This window comes from Lethenteron reissneri, chromosome 64 (assembly GCF_015708825.2).
Source record: "Lethenteron reissneri isolate LAM-NWPU_2019-01 chromosome 64, ASM1570882v1, whole genome shotgun sequence".
NCBI classification, from domain to species: domain Eukaryota; kingdom Metazoa; phylum Chordata; class Hyperoartia; order Petromyzontiformes; family Petromyzontidae; genus Lethenteron; species Lethenteron reissneri.
Genome location: NC_083842.1, coordinates 6,577,205 through 6,602,576, shown reverse-complemented (window position 1 = coordinate 6,602,576; position 25,372 = coordinate 6,577,205).

Sequence of the window (25,372 nt, the reverse complement as noted above, 5' to 3'; positions counted from 1 at the left end):
GTGACCTCTGTTCACGAGGGTTCCCGTCAACGAGTCAATAAAATAACTCGACACTGGTAACGAACAAAAGTTTAGCCAAAGATATCCCAAGACTAGCTGAACACTGTCTAAAGAACACTTACTTCTTGTGGCAAGGTGACTTCTATAAACAAAAGGAAGTAGCAGCAATGAGCTATCCTTTGTCTCCTGTGATAGCGAATTTGTAATGGAAGATTTTGAAACAAAAGCAATAGCTTCAAGCACACTAAAACCATCTGCTTGGTTTAGATATGTGGATGACACATTGGTGGTCTGGCCACACGGAAAAGATACACTGAACGCATTTCTAAATCATCTCATCTCGCAAAACCCATCCATCCAGTTCACCATGGAAGTGGAAGCTGAAAACTCTACAATTTCTGGATATTCTGCTCGGATGGGGTAGAAATGGTAAAATAACACAATGTTTACCGAAAGAAAACGCATACTGACCCTATCTGAATGCAGTCACACACCATCACCCCGCATAGAAATCTGCTTTCATCAAGACGCTCATTAATCGAACTAAGAAAGTGTCAGATGGTGACAGACTGCGAAGTGAAATTCAACATGTTAAAGAAGCGCTGCAAATGAACGGATACAATGATGCACACATCAACAGGGCATTGAATACCAAAACCAAATCAAATAAGAGCATTAAAACTTCCCAAGAAATTAAAGCGATAAAAATACCGTACATTGCTGGAGTAACCGATAAACTAGCCAGATGTTTGTAAAAACAAAAATCTAAGTCAGATTTGGCATGGTAAATAAAATACAGAACTTAATATCTTCTACAAAAGATGTATTACCAAAGCTATCAACTGAAGGTGTGTACAGGATTACTGCACGTGTGGTAAATGTTATGTTGGGCAAACAGGACGAATGATCAGCACGAGACTAAAAGAACATCAGATAAATATTAAATGCTCCCAAATACAACTGCCAGCAGTAGCAGACCACGCGTGCCAACAAGGGCACTCAATTGATTTTGATCATTCTAGATTTAAAGCTTTCGTGACTGCAAGGATTCATACTCTTTGTTTTTTTTTCGGTAAAGTCACGTAGGTAAAAAAATCAATAAAATAAAAAAAAATAAAAGCAAACCACTAAATTAAATCACGACGTTTCGGAGGCAACACAAGCTTCCTTCATCAGGTGTAAAAAAGACATCTGCCGCTGTATCTTCACCGAACGCTAAACGGATTTTGTTTAAAGCTAGCCTATCACTAATCTCAGAGAGAATAAGATTACTCAAATTTGAACTCGATAGTTTAGACAAGACTCGCTTACAATCACATGTAATGTTAAGACAAAAAATGTCCCCGTCTGATTGGAACCACGTTGACAACATGACTGTTGCCTCTGCTGATTCACTGTCAGCCAAATGCAAAGCTAACCTGATCGCTAAATTCAACCTCCTATCAAAGAAGAAGCCAGAACCACACATCACACAACTGTATGTTAACAAGATCGTTATTAATCAGAGTAACATCCCGATTTCGGACAATCTGAGAACGGTACTGGCTAAAGGGCTAAATTTCGCTCTCACCCCTAAACATATACCAATAGAGGATGTTATCTCTCAGGTCGATGTAGCCCTCAAAGGAATAGTACACATCCAAGCGGACGTCGCGAGAGCTGAAATAGCCACTATTCTCAAGAATGCTAAGAAACCCACTAGCAACATTGGCAAAAACGAACGCTCTGAACTCGCGAATTTGAAAAAGAGGGATGATATAGTCGTCCTCTCGGCCGACAAGGGCAATGCTACTGTTATCATGGATAAAAACTCATACAACAAAATCCAGGACCTACTCAATGATGGTAGTTACTCCAAAATTAAAAGTGATCCTACTAACAGCCTAACGACAAAAACCAACAAGATCATCACTAGTTCGACTTCCCTAATCGAACCAACCAAACCTCCCTCCCTAAAACCCTCGACTGCAAGACCTCCCAGATTCTATGGTCTTCCCAAGATCCATAAAGAAGGTACCCCACTACGGCCTATCGTGTCCACGATCAACTCTCCTACCTACAAGCTAGCCCGTTTTTTATCGGATACTCTGCTTCCCTTCACTGGCAAGACCACCTCAGCAGTACTTAACTCAACCCAATTGGTTTCTATGGTCAAGGACATTGTACTGTCTCCTGACAATATCATCTTTAGCTTTAATTTGGTCTCTCTGTTCACCAAGGTCCCAGTGCCTGACACCATAACATTAATTGAAGACTTGGTCCAACATGGACTGAACCCTGATGTACCTGCGCTGGTTAGGCACTGCCTCACCAACACTTACTTTACCTGGAATGGTACCTTCTACAAACAAAATGAGGGTACCCCTATGGGTTCCCCCTTATCACCAGCGATAGCCAATGTTTTCATGGAGAAATTTGAATCAGACGCCATCCAGACATCCACCCTTCGTCCTTCCCTGTGGAAGAGATATGAACTGCTGGATGAAGAGCTCTTCACGCTGTGTTGGACGTGGTAATAATATGACCAGAATACTACACCACGTTGGTCAGCATAGGTTATTAAAGCCCAATAGAGGCAGCTCAGGATTGGGCTGCATATAAATCATCACCGATGTTAGTCGTGGCCAGGAATCGACCTTGTGTATTCAGGTTAATCGCATAGTGTGAATTCGTTTTCTCTCACATGTAAACACATTAATTGGCTGCTAACACCTTAATAAATAGAGCATTGCAGAGCTTGGGAATATGTTGGCGATGGCTCACCTCGTAGCTTCCTTACCCAATTGTGGACGAATGAACAACTTTTGTTTTGATAAGAGCGGTTTCCAGAGGAAGACAAGAAGTTATCGGCACACAGAGCGAAACGTTGGACGTCATGCCGATTAACACGCAATACATACAGAAAATACATCAACGAGCTATACAACACTGCCGCTCAAAAACCTAAGTCATGAGTATACATTGAGTATCTAACAAATCCTTTGGAGTTCAAAGAATTGTGAATACACTAATTTAAATCAAGAGTAAAGTTATCTAAATTGAATGTATAACTGCATCGTGGTATATTGTGTTGTACATTATTTAAGTATCTTATTTGAAAGGAAGACCGGAGTTCATTATGGACACTTTAAAGAATACGTATATGGACACTTGAAATAACAGATCAGATTTTTGGACAGAACGTGCCATCGCCTGACGGACCACTGTACAGCAAACATTATCAGTGAAGATATGTACGTCGATATACTTACATTGTTCACTTGCAGTCCACTCTGCTTTAGCGATTTTAACTTTTACAAGCCTCGATGCTAAAAATAAATACTTTCGTAACTTACCATACAGGTGTCAAATATATTCTCACAGTAGCACGATGGAAATTACGTGTGTGTTTTATGTGTGTGTGAAGTGTCTTTATGGTGACGAGTGAGTGAAAAAAATTGAGAATTTATATTGAATCAGCCCCGCTCAACCCCATGCACATTTTAAGGGTGAAGGTCCATATTTGCATCTGGAACACAAATACATTCCTACAAGGTCAATGCGTCATCTGTATTTTGCCCAACCCAAATTCCTGCCATGCACTTTAGGTTAGTTCTATTCAGTCGATTGCATGTTTTTTTATTTAATATATATATTTTTATGAAACAAGAGCTCTATACAAAACGGGGACGATGGGGAGGGAAAGTACAGGCAGCTTGCGAGCGACAAACCTGGGGCCAGGTGCTCTCTGGGCAGTGACCGGGTAAAGGTGACTGGGCTGACTGCCCTACTCATGTAGGGGCAAGGATCGGGAGCATGGCGTATTTGGTGGAGAGGAAGATGAGGGGACTTTACCGAAACTTTGTGACTTTACCAAAACCTAAGAGTATGAATCCTTGCAGTCACGAAAGCTTCAAATCTAGAAAGATGAGGGGAGAGCAGGAGGGGAGAGAAGGTACCCAAACTGAAACCAAAAAATAAAATAAAATCCACATGCCGAGTGAGTTTGTCATTCTCGTAGATCCACTGGAGCAGCAGCCACTAAATGTTGACCAAATAAGTGATTTGTCAGCAAGTCTATCCCTTCCCATTGTCCCTCGACTGTATGCTCGCTCACACTTGGTTTAGTAGAAATGGCGACCATCTAGCCTCATATTCCTGTTCTTGCCCCTTAAGTTTTAGGCTAATATCCTCCAATCCCACAAGCAGAATCACGTATATGTCATAGTCTTTCAGGAAAAGGATGTTCGTAATTTTCCATGTCATGATGTAGACGGTTTGCAGTAATGAGTGCTGTTATTTGACCGCCTAATTTGGCTTCAGGCCCCACATAGTTAAATCAACAGAAATGTAGTGCCACATTCTGTTAAAGTAATATGTGATATTGAGGTAGTATTAAAATATATCGGGACACAAGCCGACGACATGTAGATAGGTCTGAACTGTGCCTAGTAGGCATCTAACTCAATCTGGACAAGACTCAAGGTATTTAAAAAATGTGTAATAAAGTACTTCCACAACAACTGTTGACTGGCGTCCTGTTTATTAATAACGACTGCACAGCTCCTCTCTCTCTCTCTGTGCATGCTGGGAAGAGGGTGTGTCTACATGTGCTCCTGGAGATAACATTACCTGGTAATGAGAGCCTAGTTTTATGTATGCATCCTAGCCTCGCCTGACGTTTTTTTGCACTTACCAGCTACCTCTTTAAATCTCAGAGCACCATCGAGTGCTCATCTTCTATCCTTTACCTCTGTGAGTGCCTCCAACAACACAGGGTCGTGCTGTCTCTCACCGCTGCATCTCTTTTTACTCTCAACACACTCGTTTACTCGGCAAGCCTGCGGCCTACTCACAGCTCTAGCACCCACTACCCCCACCCCCCCTGTTACATCCCTCCTCCTATTCTTCTGCTTTACTGCAAACATTAAAATCGCTCCACTTTCTCACTTATATCCTCTCTGCTCCTTTTATCACCCTCTCCTTTCAGCACTGCTGTTTCCCTGCCCCCGCAGCACCCATCACGCCGTGGGACACTCGTGAAAACACCTTTTCACTGGCCCCCCTCTCTCCTGAGGCCAGCCTTTGCCCCCCCCTACCACACTTTTCTTTTCCATCCACCTCTTCTTGTCTTGTTCTCTCCTTTAATTTGTGCAGCTAACGTCAATATTAAGGTAGTTTATTATTTATTTATTTCCTTACTTACAATGCCACGCCACGCTACGCTGGAGGATCATAGCTCTGAAACCGCCCAACATGGACTGTTCTGCTTCCCGCCACCTGAGATAAAGATGGACGACGTGATAAACGCCGCTGGTCAGTGTGTGGGGAAGCGGAATGTCATCACCGCTACTCCCATGAACCGTGGCTACGTGGTCGTCTTCACAAACGCGGAGATGGTGGCACGTGTCATCGCCACGGGGCTCACCTACAACGAGACCTTAAAAAGTTCAGCAAAGTTGTGTCCCACATAATTATGCTGCCCTTGCGCACACGGGACCCAGAAATGGCGCATGTCTTGTCGTTTAAGCGACAAACTTTCATGATTTTAAACGGCAACAACACGGAACTCAACGTGAACTTTAAGTACACTTCGGAAGGCTACGCCTACACCATGTACGTGTCCACCGCGTTGCCACGCTGCTATGTGTGCGGTGGCTTCGGCCATGCCCGTGCAAACTGCACGGGAAAACCAAAAGGATAAAACATGCAGCCTGCAATAAACGTCACGCAGCAGCAACAGCAGCAGCAACAGCAGCAGCGCCAGCAGCAGCAGCCGCCACAGCCTCAGCAGTGCTGGCAAAAGCAGCAGCTGCAGCAGCAGCCGCCGCCGCAGCCCACGCAGCGGCAGCATCAGCAGCAGCTGCAACAGCAGGAGCAGCAGCCGCAGCAGCAGCCGCAGCAGGAGCAGCCGCAGCAGTCACAGCAGCCGCAGCCACCTCAGCAGCAGCAGCAGCCACCACTGCACGAGTGGCAGCTGTTGCAGCAGCAGGACGCTGACTCGGCAGCCGGTCGCATAAAGCCGCCCACCGACGACGAGGATGGCGAGGGCTTCACCCTCGTCACCTCCCGCAAGCGCAGGGTAAAGCCCGCCAACGGCGGAGGAGGCCACGCGGCCCCTAACCCTAAGCGCGCGGCCACCACCGATCCCGAGCCCTAACCAAAACTCGCAGAGCAGGACGAGCAACCCCCCCCCCCCCCCCCGCGAGCACCATCCCAGACAGCGTTGCGGGGGATGAATATGAAGACATGCTCAATGGCGACCTGCCTGAGGACAGCACGGTGGGACAAGGGCCACCAACACCCATGCCGCCACCGACAAACGCCACCTCAGCATCCTCAGAGCAAGAGGAACCACCAGCCGGTGCGGCGCCTGACGGCGCCACACTGCAGGAAGGCGACGAAGGCTGGCTCACCTCACCCGAAGGAAGAGCAAAGACCCTCCACTACAAGAGGGCAGTCACCCTCTTCCTAATGAGGCCCTGCCATCACCAACGGCAAACGAGGTTTCTGTCGAGTCACAGTTTAATGAGCTGGAGAACTCGGACGACGAGGTGTCGGAGACCGAAGGAGAAGATAACGTGAGTGAGCTCAGCTACTCACAAGTCAACAGCGAGTTCGATTGCACACCTGGGGACATCCACAACTTCCTCGGGAAAACTTTCAGGAAGCGTCAAGTTAGGGTCAGGGCCGTTTTCCCTGACCTCACCACTTTCCTCAAATCATCCCAACAAATTTGCCGCAACAGCGACAAGTTGGGTTTCTCGACTCAGGAATGCTACCGCCTAAAAGCATTCATGCCCAGAAGTAACCCAACCCCCCGCAACTACTGTTAACACTACCACCACCACACAACTACATGATTGCTTCAGCTATTAAGGTTACTAGTCTGAACTGTAACAGCGTTCGCAGTGACAAGAGGTGGGACCAGATCTGCCGCTTTGTCAGGGAACACAAAGCAGATGTGACTCTCCTCCAGGAAAGTCACCTCGACGCCACTCTGGAGGCCCAACGCCAGCCTTTCCTAGGCGGCCGGGCCTTCTTCAGCCATCCTGAGGACAACCTTGCCGGCGTGGAAATTGTGCTCAGTTCGCGGTTTGCACCAGAGAATGTCTCCTTCAAAGAAATCGTCAAAGGTCACTTGATTTCTGTCGAATTCGTCCTGAATAAATCCAGCCTCAGGTGCTTTAACGTGTACGTGCCGAGCAAGACCCCCAATAGGAAGCTCTTCTTCGGCGCGCTGCGGGACGCACTCGTGACAGACGACGTGGACGACGTACTCACCGTCATGGGGGGAGACTTTAACTGCACCCTCGACCCAGCTCTCGACCGCAACACTGCCGAACCTCACCCTGAATCCGCATGGCCGCTAGCCGAACTCATGCGGAGACTGGATCTGTGTGACATGTGGCGACTACAGCATCCAGCCTAGCGGCAGTACTCTTGGTGCCGCTGTAGCTCTCAAGGCAGGATAAGCCTTGCCTGGCTCGACCGACTGTACTTCAACGCCAGCAGCGTTAACCTGCTCGGGGACAGTAAAATCCTACCCTCCGGTTTTTCCGATCACCACCTGGTCTCTGTGCTGCTGCGAATTCCCAGAGCGGAGCAGCACAGCGCCTACTGGAGACTCAATGTTCTGCCTCACGGCAGGGGTCTTGCCTCACGGCAGATGTGGGGCGTGTGTACGCAGGAATTTCCTGTTTTTGATGCTAATTTTGGTCACGTGACCAGGAAGTTGCGATTTAAGATTCCCGCTCAACCACGCGGGCGTCGACCATTACACACATAATTCAAGATGGCGGCACACATCGCGTCCCAGTGAAGCCAGCCACAATTGTCCATTGTGGGACTTTAAGAAGCATTGTCTGTAAGTTCGTTTATGTTGTTATAATATTGGCAATGCTGTTATAATGTTAGAATGACCGTTATAATGATGTAAATGCCTTTATAATGCTGTTAAATTGTTATGATAAATACGAGGCCTAGTTAACAACGAAGCCTGCAACTTTCCTTATTGTGATTGTTACTTGTAATTTAATAAGTCGAGTCAAACTTGTACCCAAGTAACTATATTGCGATCCTGAGAGCAAGGATGACGAAATATCTCATCCACAATTTAGTGTTATGTGTAATACTGTACATTTGGGGTGCAGTGTGATGAATACACAATGTGCCTTTATGTAACACAGCAGCTTATGCTCTTGTATAGTTATTTAGCTGTAATATAGGGGCCTGGTCCATCCAGGATCTATTGTTTAGAGACATGTTATCTGAGACAATGTTATGATGCTGTGGTGTTCATTCATTGTGTTGGTGTTTCCGGGTATTAACAGATGCTGTATCTGTGCTGTTTTCTTACCAGTTTTACCTCGTTAAACTCAATAAATGACGTTTGGAGTCGGACGTTCATCCTGGCTCTGAGGGTTTATTGGACGCGAGGTTAACTACTCAGCTAGCGGTGCAACGCAGCGCACAGCGAGGCCGAGACACTCAACGTACAGCTGCTTGATGACACTGACTTCAGAGAAACCTTCAAAGCCTTTTGGGCTCAGTGGCTGCCTGCCAAAGGAAGCTTCAGCTCCCACCAACTATGGTGGGACAACACACAGGCGCAGGTCAGGGTTCTCTGTCAGCAGCTCATGAGCCAGCACGCCGTCTCCAAGAACGAGGTGGCGCGCCAACTGCAAAACGAGCTGCTGGCACTTGAGGCTGAGCTGAGCTCATCCCATGACACACAGCAGGGTGAGACGCTACTGGAGAAGCAGTGGCTTTTCAGGTCCATCACGGACGAGCAGACACATCGTGCTTTTGTGTGCAAAAAGATGCAGCACCTGTTGCAGATGGACTCTCCCTCTAAGTTTTTCTTCCGGCCAACACCACAAAAATTTCCAGTTTGCAAACCCCAGATGGACAAACAGCAACATCTGAGAGCGAGATCGCCAAGACCGCCAGGGATTTCTACTCACAACTTTTCGCCACTGAAACCATACACGACGGGGCTATCTGGGAGCTACTGGACGGGGGCCCTACCTTAGGGGTCCCCGAGCGAGATCGTCTGGACAGGCCCGTCACCCTGCAGGAGCTCCACACCGCTGTGAAAGGGCTCGCAGCTGGTAAAGCCCCGGGGATTGATGGCCTGCCGGTTGAGTTTTATGCGGCTTTTTGGGATGAACTTGGCCCTCCACTACTACAATTGTTGACGGAGAGCCTGCAGAAGGGGGAACTCCCACAGAGCTGCAGGAGAGCGGTGGTCTCCCTGCTACCCAAGAAGGGGGACCTGCGCCTCGTCGAGAACTGGTGACCCGTGTCCCTCTTGTGCGCTGACTACAAAATCTTCTCCAAGGTGCTGGCAAACCGTCTCAAGACAGTGCTGGGTCAGCTGATCCTGCCAGATCAGTCATATTGCATCCCCGGATGGTGCATATACGACAACATCGGTACGGTCAGAGACATAATCCCCCTTGCAGAAGCGCACAACATGGACTTAGACCTCTTCTTCTTTGATCAGAAGAAGGCCTTTGATGGGGGAAGCCACGAGTACTTGGACAAACTCCTAACGTCGTTCGGCTTCGGCCAAGCCTTCATCTCGCATGTTAGGCTCCTGCACATGGGCACATCCAGCCTCTTGAAGATTAACCAGTGGCTCGGCGCCCCTTTGTCTGTGACGAGGGGGGTCAGACAGGGATGCCCCCTCTCGGGGCTGCTGTACACCCTGTCCATTGAGCCACTGCTACGCCACCTGAGACTAAATCTGTCTGGCCTCAAGTCCCGGGACCTGAGAACGCAGTCATCAAGCTCTCGGCTTACGCAGATGACATATGCGTCATCCTCAATGGCGCGCATGACATCTCTGCGCTCTGCCAGGCGGTTGCAGTGTATGAGAGGGCCTCCTCCACCAGGGTCAACTGGCCCAAGTGCGAGGCCTTGTGTTTAGGGCCGCGAGGTGGCGTTCGCTCTGTGCTCCTCCCAGGAGGAGTCATTTGGCGTGACAATGGAGTCAAGTACCTGGGAGTTTACCTGGGGAAACCACATGTTGCTCTGAACAACTGGACTCAGCTGGCCGACAATCAAGGCTAAATTACTGACATAGACACGCCTCGCTCCGCAGATGTCGTTCAGGGGCCGAGTGCTCGTCGCTAACACCTTCGCTGCATCCGTGCTGTAGCACAAGACCAAGGCCCTCCAACCTCCTGCTTGGCTACTCACCAGAGTCAACCGCTCACTCGCACACTTCTACTGGCATGGAAAGCATTGGCTCAGGCCGGGCGTTCTCTGCCTGCCGGTGGGCGAGGGTGGCCAGGGTCTGGTGGACGTCGCCGCCAGGGTCATGAATTTCAGGCTCATGGCAGTCAGGCGGCTGCTGTATGGCCGGGAGGAGCTACCCTGGAAGTCGCCGGCCCTCGCCCTGCTGAGGAATGCAGGGGGCTGCCTGGGGTACAGAAAGGAGCTCTTCCTGATGGGCCTGAGCTTGGTCGACTACACCAGGCTGCAAGGTTATCACCAGAGCCTCTTGGACGCTTGGCGGAGCTTCGAGTGGAGCAGAACGCGCGCGCCCTGCGACCTCGCGCAGTTCCTGAACGAGCCCTTATTCTGCAACGGCCTTTTCCAGGGAATCAGAGGAGAGAGGACCCTGGCTCAATGCCTCACATCAGCAGGGCTGCGGACAGTCTTCCACCTCGTGCAGGCCCACCAGCCGAAGTGGAAGAAAGCAGCTGAGATCGCCAACACCGCAGGGCTCCGCTCCATGCTCGCTGGGGAGAAGCTGCTGCGGGACGTGCTCCGCGGCATGAAGGAGCTGCGCCTGAAGCTGGAGGCACCGGGAGATGGTGGCGGCCCTCCCCCCCCCCCCCCCCCTCTTCTTTCCCGGAGTTGTGCTTCTCCTGCACGCAGCCCCCCGGCCACAGCGACTCCGGCAAGTTACTGAAGCTCCGAGGCTGCAGGAACGTGCCCCTCAAGAGTGCCCTAAACACAGCGCTCTACACGTGCTGCGTAAAGGCGCTGCATTCCCGGGACCTGGCCGACCTACCGGACACCAAATGGAGAGACCATTTCTCTCCCCTTATTGCGGCCGCCCCTCAGTGGAAACAAATGTACAAGTTTCCCGTAGCCAAACGCTGCGGTGAACTCCAGTGGAGGTTGGCACACTGCACATTGCCATTGGCCGTGTGGCTCAGCCGAATCTCGCCAGGGGTAACAGACTTGTGCATTTCCTGCGGTGACAGGGAGGATCTGTCCCACCAGTAATTACACTGCCAGCGGCTCAAACCAATGCTCTGCCTTTTGGGGGACATCTTCAGGAAACTGGGGGTACCCTTCTACAACAGCAGCTTCGTATATGGGATGCCTTACCTGGCTAACAAGTGCCATGACCTCGCCAACGTCGCCTGTGCTCAGGCGAAGATGGCGGTGTACAGAACGAGGAAAAATATTCTGGAAGGTGACACTGATGGCTGCTCTGTGCTTCCAGTGTTCAGAGGCCTGCTTAAGGCACGGCTCCGGCTGGAGCACGCATACCACACAAATGTTGGTTATGTGCACGTCTTCTTCGAACGCTGGGGAGCCGGAAAAGCCCTCTGTACCAGCGTGGATGGCACCCTCATGTTCACCTTCTGAAGCGCTCGCTCGTCACCGTGGCCGGCGTGATGACCACCACAACCATGTGACTTTTCTTTCGTGTTGTGCGCGGTGCTTTTAGCGCCACAGCGCGGGGATTTGTAGCGTTTATTTTCATTTGTTTGCTGGTGACTGTGTATTTCACATCGAAATCGCCTCCAGTGCTTTTGCTGCTGGTGGCAATAAAAGTTGTTTAAAAAGTCAAAAGTCTCTCTCCGCATGGCTTCCCTCTCTCTACTGCCGTGACGTGCGCTCTCCCTCTTCCACCGTCGCGGCGTGTCTTTCTCTCTCTCTACGCTCGCCGCTGGCTGGCGGCGCGCTGGGAGGAGAGAAGGCTGAGCTGGCAGAGCCTGCCACGTGGCCGGTGGCGAGTAGAGGTAGACAATGATGCAGTCCGGACTCCAGGCTTCCCACACCGACCACCCTGTCCTCCCAATGCCTCTCCTTATATTCCAGTCGGCGAAGCAAGCTCCGCCTCCAGCCACGCCCCCTCGTTTAACCTTCTTGAAGGTTCCCGTACATACCCACTAGCTCCCCCCGTTACCTTTGACCCAGATGAAACCTTACCGTCTAATTGGGTATTCGTTACCCAGCGGTGACTATGCAATTACCCCTCGTCGTCCCTTAGATGGCGCTCTCTCATTACACATGCAAAAGTGTAATTATTGTAAACGCTACAGCTGTAAAATCACGTGCCGATAAAAAATGAAGAGACAGTAGTGCACAATCATGAACTCAAGAAAATCTCTTTATTTACCTTCGTCATGAACTCTACCGCATACCACGCAATGGCCTCTGCTCTGCTCTGGAGTAGGATCATTGCCCAAAACGTCGATCCACTCCACTATAATTAATTTTTCTGCTATGTATATGGAAAGTCGCATTGTCAATCTACTGCTGGATGAGTGATGGCCTCAGACCGTAACGGACCTTAGGAGGATAATTATTGACCAAACTGGTCAGTATGATTGTTTTCTATTCATGTTAATTCATTGTATATTATATTTACTAAACAAGTATTTTAATAGTGTAATGACTCTCAGACAACATGAATTGTAGAGGGTTGCTTTCTTATATAGGGATGACACGCAGATAAATTGGGCCAAGGATGGCACGCAAGTGGCGACGATGCGAAGATAGCGACGGCGCAAAGACAGCGACGGCGTGAAGACAGCGATGACGCCGATCCCACGGCCTCCCTGAACCTTGCCTCTCCCCTCTTTTTATTCCTGGCAGGGCCCTCACTCTGCCCCCTTTTCACAACTATGCCTCTATTAATATCAACTCCCTGCAATTACTCTTCGTGACCGCTAGACCACGCACTGTCCCTCCACACACACACTGTCTCTACAATAGTGTTCAATGCAAATGTACAATATTTATTATTATTCATGAGATTAACTATGCTTCCCTTTTTTGTTTAACCGCAATACATTTCATAACACTGACCATATGTGCATTTAAATACAAGACAGTATTGTGCAAACAACAGTTGCATTCATGTACGGGGTTGCAAACAGTGAGGTCAGCTCAGGATAAGCAAGTGCAGGTGGGTGGCCTGGGTCACAGCAGACAGAGAGACGCTAGCAATTAGGAAATGAGGCAGTGATTGGCTGGTTGCAAATGCAAACACGGGGTAGGCGCCAAAGAGGCGAGAGATAGAGGCGATAAGGGGGAGAACACGTGCAAGAGACGCTGGAAGGACGCCGGCTTAATGAGGGCCATCTGAGGGCACTTCATGAGAAGGGGGATATACAGTGAGGGAAAAAAGTATTTGATCCCCTGCTGATTTTGTACGTTTGCACACTGACAAAGAAATTATCAGTCTATAATTTTAATGGTAGGTTTATTTGAACAGTGAGAGACAGAATAACAACAAAAAAATCCAGAAAAACGCATGTCAAAAATGTTATAAATTGATTGGCATTTTAATGAGAGAAATAAGTACTTGACCCCCTCTGCAAAACATGACTTAGTACTTGGTGGCAAAACCCTTGTTGGCAATCACAAAGGTCAATCGTTTCTTGTAGTTGGCCACCAGGTTTGCACACATCTCAGGAGGGATTTTGTCCCACTCCTCTTTGCAGATCTTTTCCAAGTCATTAAGGTTTTGAGGCTGACGTTTGGCAACTCGAACCTTCAGCTCCCTCCACAGATTTTCTATGGGATTAAGGTCTGGAGACTGGCTAGGCCACTCCAGGACCTTAATGTGCTTCTTCTTGAGCCACTCCTATGTTGCCTTGGCCGTGTGTTTTGGGTCATTGTCATGCTGGAATACCCATCCACGACCCATTTTCAATGCCCTGGCTGAGGCAAGGAGGTTCTCACCCAAGATTTGACGGTACATGGCCCCGTCCATCGTCCCTTTGATGCGGTGAAGTTGTCCTGTCCCCTTAGCAGAAAAACACCCCCAAAGCATAATGTTTCCACCTCCATGTTTGACGGTGGAGATGGGGTTCTTGGGGTCATAGGCAGCATTCCTCCTCCTCCAAACACGGCGAGTTTAGTTGATGCCAAAGAGCTCCATTTTGGTCTCATCCGACCACAACACTTTCACCCAGTTGTCCTCTGAATCATTCAGATGTTCATTGGCAAACATCAGACGGGCATGTATATGTGCTTTCTTGAGCATGGGGACCTTGCGGGCGCTGCAGGATTTCAGTCCTTCATGGCGTAGTGTGTTACCAACTGTTTTCTTGGTGACTATGGTCCCAGCTGCCTTGAGATCATTGACAAGATCCTCCCGTGTAGTCCTGGGCTGATTCCTCACCGTTCTCATGATCATTGCAACTCCACGAGGTGAGATCTTGCATGGAGCCCCAGGCCGAGGGAGATTGACAGTTCTTTTGTGTTTCTTCCATTTGCGAATAATCGCACCAACTGTTGTCACCTCCTCACCAAGCTGCTTGGCAATGGTCTTGTAGCCCATTCCAGCCTTGTGTAGGTCTACAATCTTGTCCCTGACATCCTTGGAGAGCTCTTTGGTTTTGGCCATGGTGGAGAGTTTGGAATCTGATTGATTGCTTCTGTGAACAGGTGTCTTTTATATAGGTAACAAGCTGAGATTAGGAGCACTCCCTTTAAGAGTGTGCTCCTAATCTCAGCTCGTTACCTGTATAAAAGACACCTGGGAGCCAGAAATCTTTCTGATTGAGAGGGGGTCAAATACTTATTTCCCTCATTAAAATGCAAATCAATTTCTAATATTTTTGACATGCGTTTTCCTGGATTTTGTTGTTATTCTGTCTCTCACTGTTCAAATAAACCTACCATTAAAATTATAGACTGATCATTTTTTTGTCAGTGGGCAAACGTACAAAATCAGCAGGGGATCAAGTACTTTTTTCCCTCACTGTAAGGGGAACGTGTGAAGCAATGGAGTTGAGTTGGTTGGAGATGAAGTAGTGAACGGTATTCAAGACAAGTCCGGGACCTCGCCCTCCACACCTCGTCCTCCCCAACGGTGATGGCTAATCCTCCGCTGGGGGCACCGGCAAGGTTGGAGATGCGGGAGTATACAGGCTCGCGGAGGAGAGGCCATCGGAATCTTGAGTCTGAGTGGCAAGGCTAGTGGGGTGAGAAGCTAGCAGAGTATACGGAGAGAGTCCGTGACAGGCTAGGAGAGCGGGAAGTAACAGGCTAGCGGAGCAAGAGAGAGTAAGCTCAAAGTAGCAGGCGAGCAGAGGAAGAGAGGAAGAATTAGCGACAGGAGTGCATGGTGTTGTACGTGAGGAGCATCCGTGTGGGATGCTGCGAATGAAGTGACACAAGAGAAAAAGACGAAGTTGTCCACGTGAATAAACACTACACTACACATGGATAATGTGGGCCGTGGTGGTGGGGTTTTATATTAACGTCAAAACACGGTCTTTAAAAAAAAAATCAATGGCTTGAAATATGCAAACTTCAATATATTTTTTTTAAGTCAGAGCAATGATTTATAAATGGGCGTGGTGTTCGCTTTATGTGCATCAGCAAGCGAACTGGAATTTCCATCTTTCTGCCTGAGGAAATGCCAGTAACGTCCGCCGGGTTGATATGGGCACGTCTATTTTGGTCAACCCTGAGAAGTACATGTACAGATCTGGAGCTCTTTATCAATCTACTGCTGGATGAAGGCCTCCCCACATGCGTGTTCGTCATGAGAATTGTTTCGCATTACTTCACCACGCTGTTTGTGTTGGTGTAAACGTGGGGCGTCAATGAGCGGTATAGATATGACTCGTCACTTATGTAAGTCGTGGCTAGGAATTTAATTCAAATCGCCGGGTTCATGCCGCAGTGCGCGAACCAATGCGACATTACTGCATCCCCCGAAATCAGGTGCTCGCTGAAAATGCAGTATATAATCGGCAACGTTTCAGGCAATGGCTCTGCTTCATAGCATACAGTATATGCTAAAATATATAATCAACACGTGCTATTAAGAAGCATCACGAAACATCACGATTATGTTTCTCTTTTAGGATATTGTTGACACGTGAGTTTGTTTGTTGGGTTAGCACCACTTCCAACTCAGCATTACCAAAGAATGTGCTTAAACATTGTTTGAAAAGCTACTTGAGATTTATATGAGTATATGTAATATGAAATAATGGTTTTAACATTATTTAAACATTAATCATATTTATTGGACAACCAAAGTTCATGGTTATACACTGACTGTCATAGCAATGAATAGTTGGCATTTCCAATGTCTATTGTCAAAATTGCAACGTGAAATATTCTGCGTTACAAAACAGCAACTAATTTCCGCCTTATACTGGTTATCTTAAAACTAAGTCTCACCATTGTAATTCGGTTCTATCACCACAAGGAAAATACTCTGCAGCTCTTTGATAATCCAATCCACTGCTGGATGAAGACGTGGTAATAATATGACCAAAATACTTCACCACGTTGGTCAGCGTAGGTTCTTAAAGCCCAATAGAGGCTGCTCAGGACTGTGCATCATATAAATCATCACCGATATTAGTCGTGGCCAGGAATCGACCTTGTGTCTTCAGGTTAATCGCATAGTGTGCATTAGTTTCCTCTCACATGTAAACACTCATTAATTGGCTGCTAACACCTTAATAAATAGAGTATTGCAGAGCTTGGGAATATGTTGGCGATGGCTCACCTCGTGGCTGCATTACCCAATTGTGAACGAATTAACAATTTGTTTTTATAAGAGCGGTTTCCAGAGGAAGACAAGAAGTTCTCGGCACACAGAGCAGAACGTTGGATGTCATGCCGATTAACACGCAATACATACAGAAATGCATCAAAGAGCTATTCAACACTGCCGCTCAAAAACCTACAAAGTCATGAGTATACATTTAGTAACAAATCCTTCGGAGGCCAAATAATTGTGAATACACTAATTTAAATTAAGAGTAAAGTTATCTAAATTGAATGTATAACTGCATCGTGGTATATTGTGTTGTACATTATTTAAGTATCTCTTTTATGGACACTTAAAAAATACGTATATGGACACTTGAAATAACAGATCAGAATTTTGGACAGAACGTGCCATCGCCTGACGGACCACTGTACAGCAAACATTACCAGTGAAGATATGTACGTCGACATACTTAAATTTTTCACTTGCAGTTCAATCTGCTTCAGCGACCTTGACCTTGACAAGCCTCTATATTGAAAATAACTACTTGCATAATTTACTAATCAGGTTTAAAAAAAATATATGCTCATAGTACCACTAAGTAAATTACGTGGGTTTTTACGTGTGCACGTGAAGTGTTTTTATGTGGACGAGTGAGTGAAGAAAATTGAGAACATTTATATTGGATCAGCCCCGATAAACCCCATGCACATTTTAAGGGTGAAGGTCCATATTTGCATCTGTAACAAAAATACATACCTAAAAGGTCAATGCATCACCTGGATTTTGCCCAACCCAAATTCCTGCCATGCATTTTAGGTTAGTTCTATTCAGTCGATTGCATGTTTTTATTTATTTAATATTTTTTTATGAAACAAGAGCCCTATACAGAACGGGGACGATGGGGAGGGAAAGTACAGGCAGCTTGTGAGCGACAAACCTGGGGCCAGGTGCTCTCTGGGCAGGGACCGGATAAAGGGACTGGGCTGACTGCCCTACTCACGTAAGGGCAACGATCGGGAGTATGGTGTATTTGCCGGAGGGGAAGATGAGGGGAGAGCAAGAGGAGAGAAAATATACCCAAACAGAACGAGGTTTGAGGGGCCATCCTATATTCAGCCAAGACACCGGGAATGTGTAAGTCCCAGTCCGGCTGCTCCTCATTAACTTGTTGGCACAACATGGATGTAAGGGTCCTGTGCAAGCGCTCCACCATCCCGTCCGTCTGAACATGGTAGGGCGATGTCGCTCCTGGTCCGTAAGAAGTTGTTCCAGAGCCCCTTTGTCCAGAACATACCCGTGCAGAAATGCGTCCACTGGTATGGCAGAGGCCACGCCACCGGCCACTCCGACAAGGAGGAATTTGTTACCCCTCTGAGTGGCGGGAAATAGCCCGAGAATGTCCAGAGCGACTAGCTCGTTGATACAAGACACCGTGATGGATTGTAACGGCGGCTGGACCTGCCTTAGCGGCAGCTTGCGCAGTGCGCAGTCAGTACACGTCGTCCGTCATCCCGGGCCAAAAGAAGTTGAGTTTCAGTCTCAGCAAAGTTCTTCGAACTCCGTGGTGCATTAATATCTCGTGGACAGCCCATGTGAGTTTACCCCGCAGAGTAGTCAGCACCACCATGCAATAACGTTGCAGCTCCTCATCTCACCTCATCAAAGTCCTTCATGGAGGACTATAAGGGACATTCCAGCTGGCACATTTTTACTGCCTCTTGCCCCAAAGTGACGCCAAAAATTTTAACAAGGAAGCGTCCTCTGCCTGTCGGCGTCCCCATTCAGCATGTGTGAGACCAATTACCATGTCACTATCAGCAGTTGTTGCAGGTGGTGGTACATCGACGGACTCCACTACAGCATACGGCAATCCCGCAGCCGATGGTTTACATTGAACGGCACCAATTAAACATGGACACTGGTCCCTCGGTGGTAACTGGGACAGAGCATCTGCATTGCAGTGCCATACACCCTTCCTGTAGATGACCGTGAAGGAGTAGCCTTGCTAAATTTCCAACCAGCGGGATAGTTGGCTGGAAGGCTGGTCAATCCGTAAGGTATATTGAAGAGCCACGTGGTCCATGCGCACGACAAAGTTCCGACCGTAAAGGTATGGCCTATATTGCTGCACACAGTGTACTATGGCCAACAATTATCTGCGCGTCATGCAACGCTGCTCTGCGGGGGACAGCACACGGCTCCCATAGGCCACTACTCTCTTCGCACCGTTCACGACCTGGGACAGTACAGCGCCGATTCCGGTGTTGCTGGCGTCCGTATCCAACACAGAGGGCAGAGAGAAATCAGGGTATCCAAGGGGAGCTGCGTTGACGAGGCCATTGCGCAGCACAACAAACACGACCTCCTCCTCCTCCCCCCACTGAAATCTCTGGCCCTTGGCAGTGAGCACGTGGAGTAGCTTAGCAATTGTCATGAACTTGGGGATGAATTGGCGATATTACGATGCAAACCCGACAAAACTGCGGACATCACCCACCGACGTGGGGGTTGGCCATGTGCGCACGCACACAGTTTTGTCGGGATCCGTGGCTAACAATATGGCCCAAATACCGCACCGATGTTCGCAAACGATGGCACTTTTGCGGTTTGAATTTGAGATTGGCCGACCGTACCTTGATAAACATTGATTGAAAATGCTGCAGATGCTCCTAAAACGTGCGCCTAAATACAATAACGTCGTCCAAGTAAATGAGGTATGAGTCCCATTGAAGATCTGCCAAGACCAATTCCATAAGCCGTTGAAATATGACCAGAGCAGAGTGAAGTCCCATCGGGAGGCAGTTAAATTGGAACAACCCTTGTGGTGTCCGGAATGCAGTTTTAGGCGTGGATCCTTCATCCAAGGGCAGCTGCCAAAACTCCGACAACAGCTTTCATCACTCAATAAGGGTTGTACCAGTTTCAGGTGATGCTATTTGGTCTGTGTAATGCCCTACTATGTTCCAACATATGATGAATGAGGTCCTTCGCGATTTAGTGGGCATGTGTTGTTACGTGTACATCGATGACATTCTTCACATCAATTGAGTGACACATGGAACACCTGCACCTGGTATGCCAAAGGTTTTGGCAGCATGGCCTTACCTGTAAATTGGAGAAATGCCATTTTGGGACTGAGGAAGTAGAGTACTTGGGTGACATTCTGACTCCCCAAGGAGTTCACACTGACCCTGCAAAAATACAAGGTATGCAAGATTTCCCACCGCCGACTTGGCTCAAGGAATTGCAGAGATTTGAGGGGCTCTACCAGTGGTATGTTTGGTTTGTTTCACACTTTTCCAACATTTGTGCTCTGATGAACGGACTACGGAAGGGTGCAATGTGGGAATGGACTGTTGAATGTGAGCAGGCTTTCCTTTGAGGAAATGTGTAACTGTACGCAGTGATATTTCCTTTTGCAAATGTATAGTTGATTTTACAAACAGATGCTAGCCAGGTGAGATTGGAAGCGATGCTATATTAAGAAGAGAGGCCCGATTCAGGAGTGGTGGCCTTTGCCAGTAAATCGATTAATGTGATGGAGAGACAATACCACATTAACGAAATGGAATGCTTGGTAATTGTATGGGCTCTTCGAAAAGTCCGAGGCTACCTGGAGGGACAGGCTTTTGTGTTGTGGACGGATAACAGCGCTCTTCAATGGTTACACATCATGAAGGACAAGTCCCCTACATTGTTGGGATGGGCATTGAAGTTACAGACCTACGTTTTTGAAGTTGAACACATTCCAGAGTCTTAAGAACGGGTTTGTGTACTGCTTGTTGGGAGGTGAACCGGTATCTTTGTCGGCTGGAGTGAGCATTCAAGGTGTAGACACAAGAGATAGTGGCAGTGCCGAGCGTAAAATCGGTTCATTTGCTACCAGTGAAGATGATGTAGAAGACTTGATTGTTGCTCTTGCCTGTGTGAGTCAGGTACAACCAGTCCTGCCTTGGGAATTAGCTGTGGAGTTGGGAAGACTCCAAACGCCCAACCCGGAATGCCCAGTGGTTGATAAGGATACTGTCCGGGATAATGCTGGTATCCGGGAAATATTGGTGATGAGAGAGGGGTGCCCCGGTGCATCATTTGGGTACCAGTAGAACTACGAGCACAGGTATTGAATTAACATCATGAACAGCCACATAGTGGTCACTTGGGTGTGAGGAACGCGACAGTGAAAGTGAAAATCTTTTCACCTGGAAAGATCTAAACAAGGATGTACGCAAATACATCCAATCATGTGAGTATTGCCAAAAGGTTAAAGCGGAGTAAAATATATATTTCGATAGATTTTCTAATTAGTTTTGGCCAGTAGTAACTAGTTTTTCACGGAATTTCAACATTATCAAAATCAATTGAGTCTCCTTGTTGGCACGCGTGTTCTGCCAATGCCGACAGTTGTAATTGGAAGTATTTATATTGATTTGGTGCTCTTTAAGTCTCGTGATGATCATTTGTCCTGACTGACCAACATAGCATTTGCCACAAAAACAATTCATTCGGTACACACCTTCTGTTGATAGCACCTGGCGCGGGCTTGTTTAAAAACTAAATGAAATTGTACGTGTAGAATTATTATTATTTATTGCGTTGTTTTTCTTTAAATTGTTGACATGAAGTGGGTATGTCTTCATCATTGTCAACACTGTGGTAAAACGTATTGAAATGTAGTCTTATTTTGAATGCACTCTGAAGGAAATACATTGTGAGGATAGATGGTCAGAATATGCATTGTTGTAATGTACATTTTTTATGGTTTGATTTATTTTTGAAGCTTTTGTATACTAGTCACTACTTACTTGCTGTTTCTATGGGTATTCCATGAATGCTAAATATTTGATCGTGTAATAGTAACGTTGTTGTTACAAAACAGGATGAAGAACTGTTAATCAAAAGTAAAGGGGTGTTGCTGGGGGGGCTGACGCCCCCTCCTCCTCTCCCCCCTTCTCTGCCCCTTCTCGCAAGGCTGCCGCCGATCGAATAATTGGCCTCCGCGCACCAGCGTCCTCTCTGTGGGACATGGCTAGTGGCTGGCTCCCCACAGCCTGGGGTTATCCCACACACTCCCCACGTACACCACCACTAATGCGGAGGTGGCTGCGTGCACGCGCGTGCTCGAGGAGCTGCACCTCCGCTCGCCACGGCTAGCGCAAAAAATAGCCGTATGAATATGCACGCGCCCCTCCCCCCTCCCGTGGGGTCGGCTTTACTCCGCCGCGGTAGCTGGAGTGTAAGCATGCACCCCTCCCCCCCCCTCCTGTGCGTTGGCTTTAATCCGGGGGTCGTACGGACGCGGTGGGAGTCGGAGGGACGAGGGCACGAGAGGTCTCTACCTGGGGTCGGGTTGTAGCGGCACTCGCAAGCGTCACTCAGACGCTGCGGGCAGCGGGGAGTCGGACCAGGTCTCTCCACCGCTCGAGAACTGCCCAACGTTTTTCCCTTCCCTCCCTTTGTCCCCTCAGAATCCAAATATCCAGGGTCACGTGGTGTTACCCTGCGCAGCCAATCGGGCGCCTACCTTTCGATTTTAAACCGATGCCCCGCCCTTACCTGGAACGATATCCTCCGGTGAGGCTTCACCCATCGTTTGCGCACCCGCCTTCCCCATCCCTGCCCCAACCGGTTTGGTCGGGGTGGCCATCTCGCGGAATACACAACGTCAGTCGGTTCAAGAACCTCCCTCCCATCTCCTCTTATGTGTTGCTCGCTGGGTGTTTGCCCCCGAGGCCCCATCTCCCTGTGCTATGAGTGTTTTCATTGCGGTTTGCTCGGTGAGCTTCGTCGTGCCCATACAATTCTAAGCGAATTCACGGGGGCTGCAATGCAATTCGGCCTGAGGGGGGGGGGGTCGGCCAATCTCCTGGCACTGGGAAACCGTGGGACATCCCCTCTAGGGGCCCCTCGGGTAAAAACCCATGGTACTAGGTGACCCCCCCCCTACGAGACCCTATGTGGGTGCGTGTGTGTGTTTAGTGGGGGTGTGCGTGCGTTCGTGTGGAGTGGTGCGAGGGGATGGCAGCGCCGGTGGAGTTGCTCCATTGCTGTGGCAGCACATAGCACTGTTTTCAACCACATGAACGTGGGAACAAAGAGGACATGGAGGCACCTCGCCTCCTAAACTATTGCCAGGTCAGACAAATACAGTGAGGGAAAAAAGTATTTGATCCCCTGCTGATTTTGTACGTTTGTCCACTGACAAAGAAATGATCAGTCTATAATTTTAATGGTAGGTTTATTTGAACAGTGAGAGACAGAATAACAACACATGTCAAAAATGTTATAAATTGATTTGCATTTTAATGAGGGAAATAAGTATTTGACCCCCTCTAAATCAGAAAGATTTCTGGCTCACATGTGTCTTTAATACAAGTGTAGAGGTATTACGGAGGGCAAACAAACACACTGGGCGTGGTTACGCCCGTACGCGAGGAGATGCTTACATCCACGTCCGCACCGTTTAGCCTGGGGGGCTAACACGGCGCTGGGATCCCCCACGGCCCCACCCCTCAGTGGGGGAGTTGCTATATAAGGCGGTGAGCTGGAGGGCTCGGGGTTCAGTGTTCAGCTTAAACCAGCGAAGCAAGAAGACCGGCTAGATAGGCCCTGGGACTCCCCTGGATCGCTGTCCTTCTCAGGACCGACCAGGGCAAGCCAGTGGCGTGGCCCCGAGAGCCCAGAGCTGATGTTCTTGTAAGAGCCGGTCTGGGGACTCAGGGTGCCGTAATCCCAGCTTAACCAGAGCTGGGTCAGCTAGCCTCCCCTAGCCCTGTAGTGGAGGACCTAGGAGTAGGCTAGCCGGGACAGAGATTGTGGGATCTCCCTGTTAGACGGGTGAAGGGGCCGATACCCCTTCCAGTGTTGTATATCTCGGCCTGTAATATACAACTGTGGTTAATAAATAAGTGTGCCTCCGACTACGTCGTCCAAGTCTCCTTGAACCTACTGCACAGGTAACGAGCTGAGATTAGGAGCACACTCTTAAAGGGAGTGCTCCTAATCTCAGCTTGTTACCTGTATAAAAGACACCTGTTCACAAAAGCAATCAATCAATCAGATTCCAAACTCTCCACCATGGCCAAGACCAAAGAGCTCTCTAAGGATGTCAGGGACAAGATTGTAGACCTACACAAGGCTGGAATGGGCTACAAGACCATCGCCAAGCAGCTTGGTGAGAAGGTGACAACAGTTGGTGCGATTATTCGCAAATGGAAGAAACACAAAAGAACTGTCAATCTCCCTCGGCCTGGGGCTCCATGCAAAATCTCACCTCGTGGAGTTGCAATGATCATGAGAACGGTGAGGAATCAGCCCAGAACTACACGGGAGGATCTTGTCAATGATCTCAAGGCAGCTGGGACCATAGTCACCAAGAAAACAGTTGGTAACACACTACGCCGTGAAGGACTGAAATCCTGCAGCGCTCGCAAGGTTCCCCTGCTCAAGAAAGCACATATACATGCCCCTCTGAAGTTTGCCAATGAACATCTGAATGATTCAGAGGACAACTGGGTGAAAGTGGTGTGGTCAGATGAGACCAAAATGGAGCTCTTTGGCATCAACTCAACTCGCCGTGTTTGGAGGAGGAATGCTGCCTATGACCCCAAGAACACCATCCCCACCGTCAAACATGGAGGTGGAAACATTATGCTTTGGGGGTGTTTTTCTGCTAAGGGGACAGGACAACTTCACCGCATCAAAGGGACGATGGACGGGGCCATGTACCGTCAAATCTTGGATGAGAACCTCCTTCCCTCAGCCAGGGCATTGAAAATGGGTCGTGGATGGGTATTCCAGCATGACAATGACCCAAAACACACGGCCAAGGCAACAAAGGAGTGGCTCAAGAAGAAGCACATTAAGGTCCTGGAGTGGCCTAGCCAGTCTCCAGACATTAATCCCATAGAAAATCTGTGGAGGGAGCTGAAGGTTCGAGTTGCCAAAAGTCAGCCTCGAAACCTTAATGACTTGGAGAAGATCTGCAAAGAGGAGTGGGACAAAATCCCTCCTGAGATGTGTGCTAACCTGGTGGCCAACTACAAGAAACGTCTGACCTCTGTGATTGCCAACAAGGGTTTTGCCACCAAGTACTAAGTCACGTTTTGCAGAGGGGTCAAATACTTATTTCCCTCATTAAAATGCCAATCAATTTATTACATTTTTGACATGCGTTTTTCTGGATTTTTGTTGTTGTTATTCTGTCTCTCACTGTTCAAATAAACCTGCCATTAAAATTATAGACTGATCATTTTTTTGTCAGTGGGCAAACGTACAAAATCAGCAGGGGATCAAATACTTTTTTTCCCTCACTGTACGTAGTGCTTTAAACTCAGCGTTGGACTCATTAAAGCAACACTTTTCATTCCACTTTCCTTTTCACCCTTGATGCCAATTTCTCAACCCATCACTCTGATCTCTTATTCTAACGTCTAGTTTAGGCATCTCTCAAACAGGACAGAAATGCATTGGGGGAAATGTCTTCAGTTAATTTACACGTAAGTTAATGCCACATCTTTGTTGCTTATATCCAGATACAATTCCTCACGATCTAAGGGGTGCTACCCTTTTTAAATGCATCGTACCTCGTGCAACAAATGGTTTAGTCTGGCATCATTTTTGGTTGACGCCCCTCTATTCGGGAAGGAATTGGCCTTCAAATTGCATCTAAAT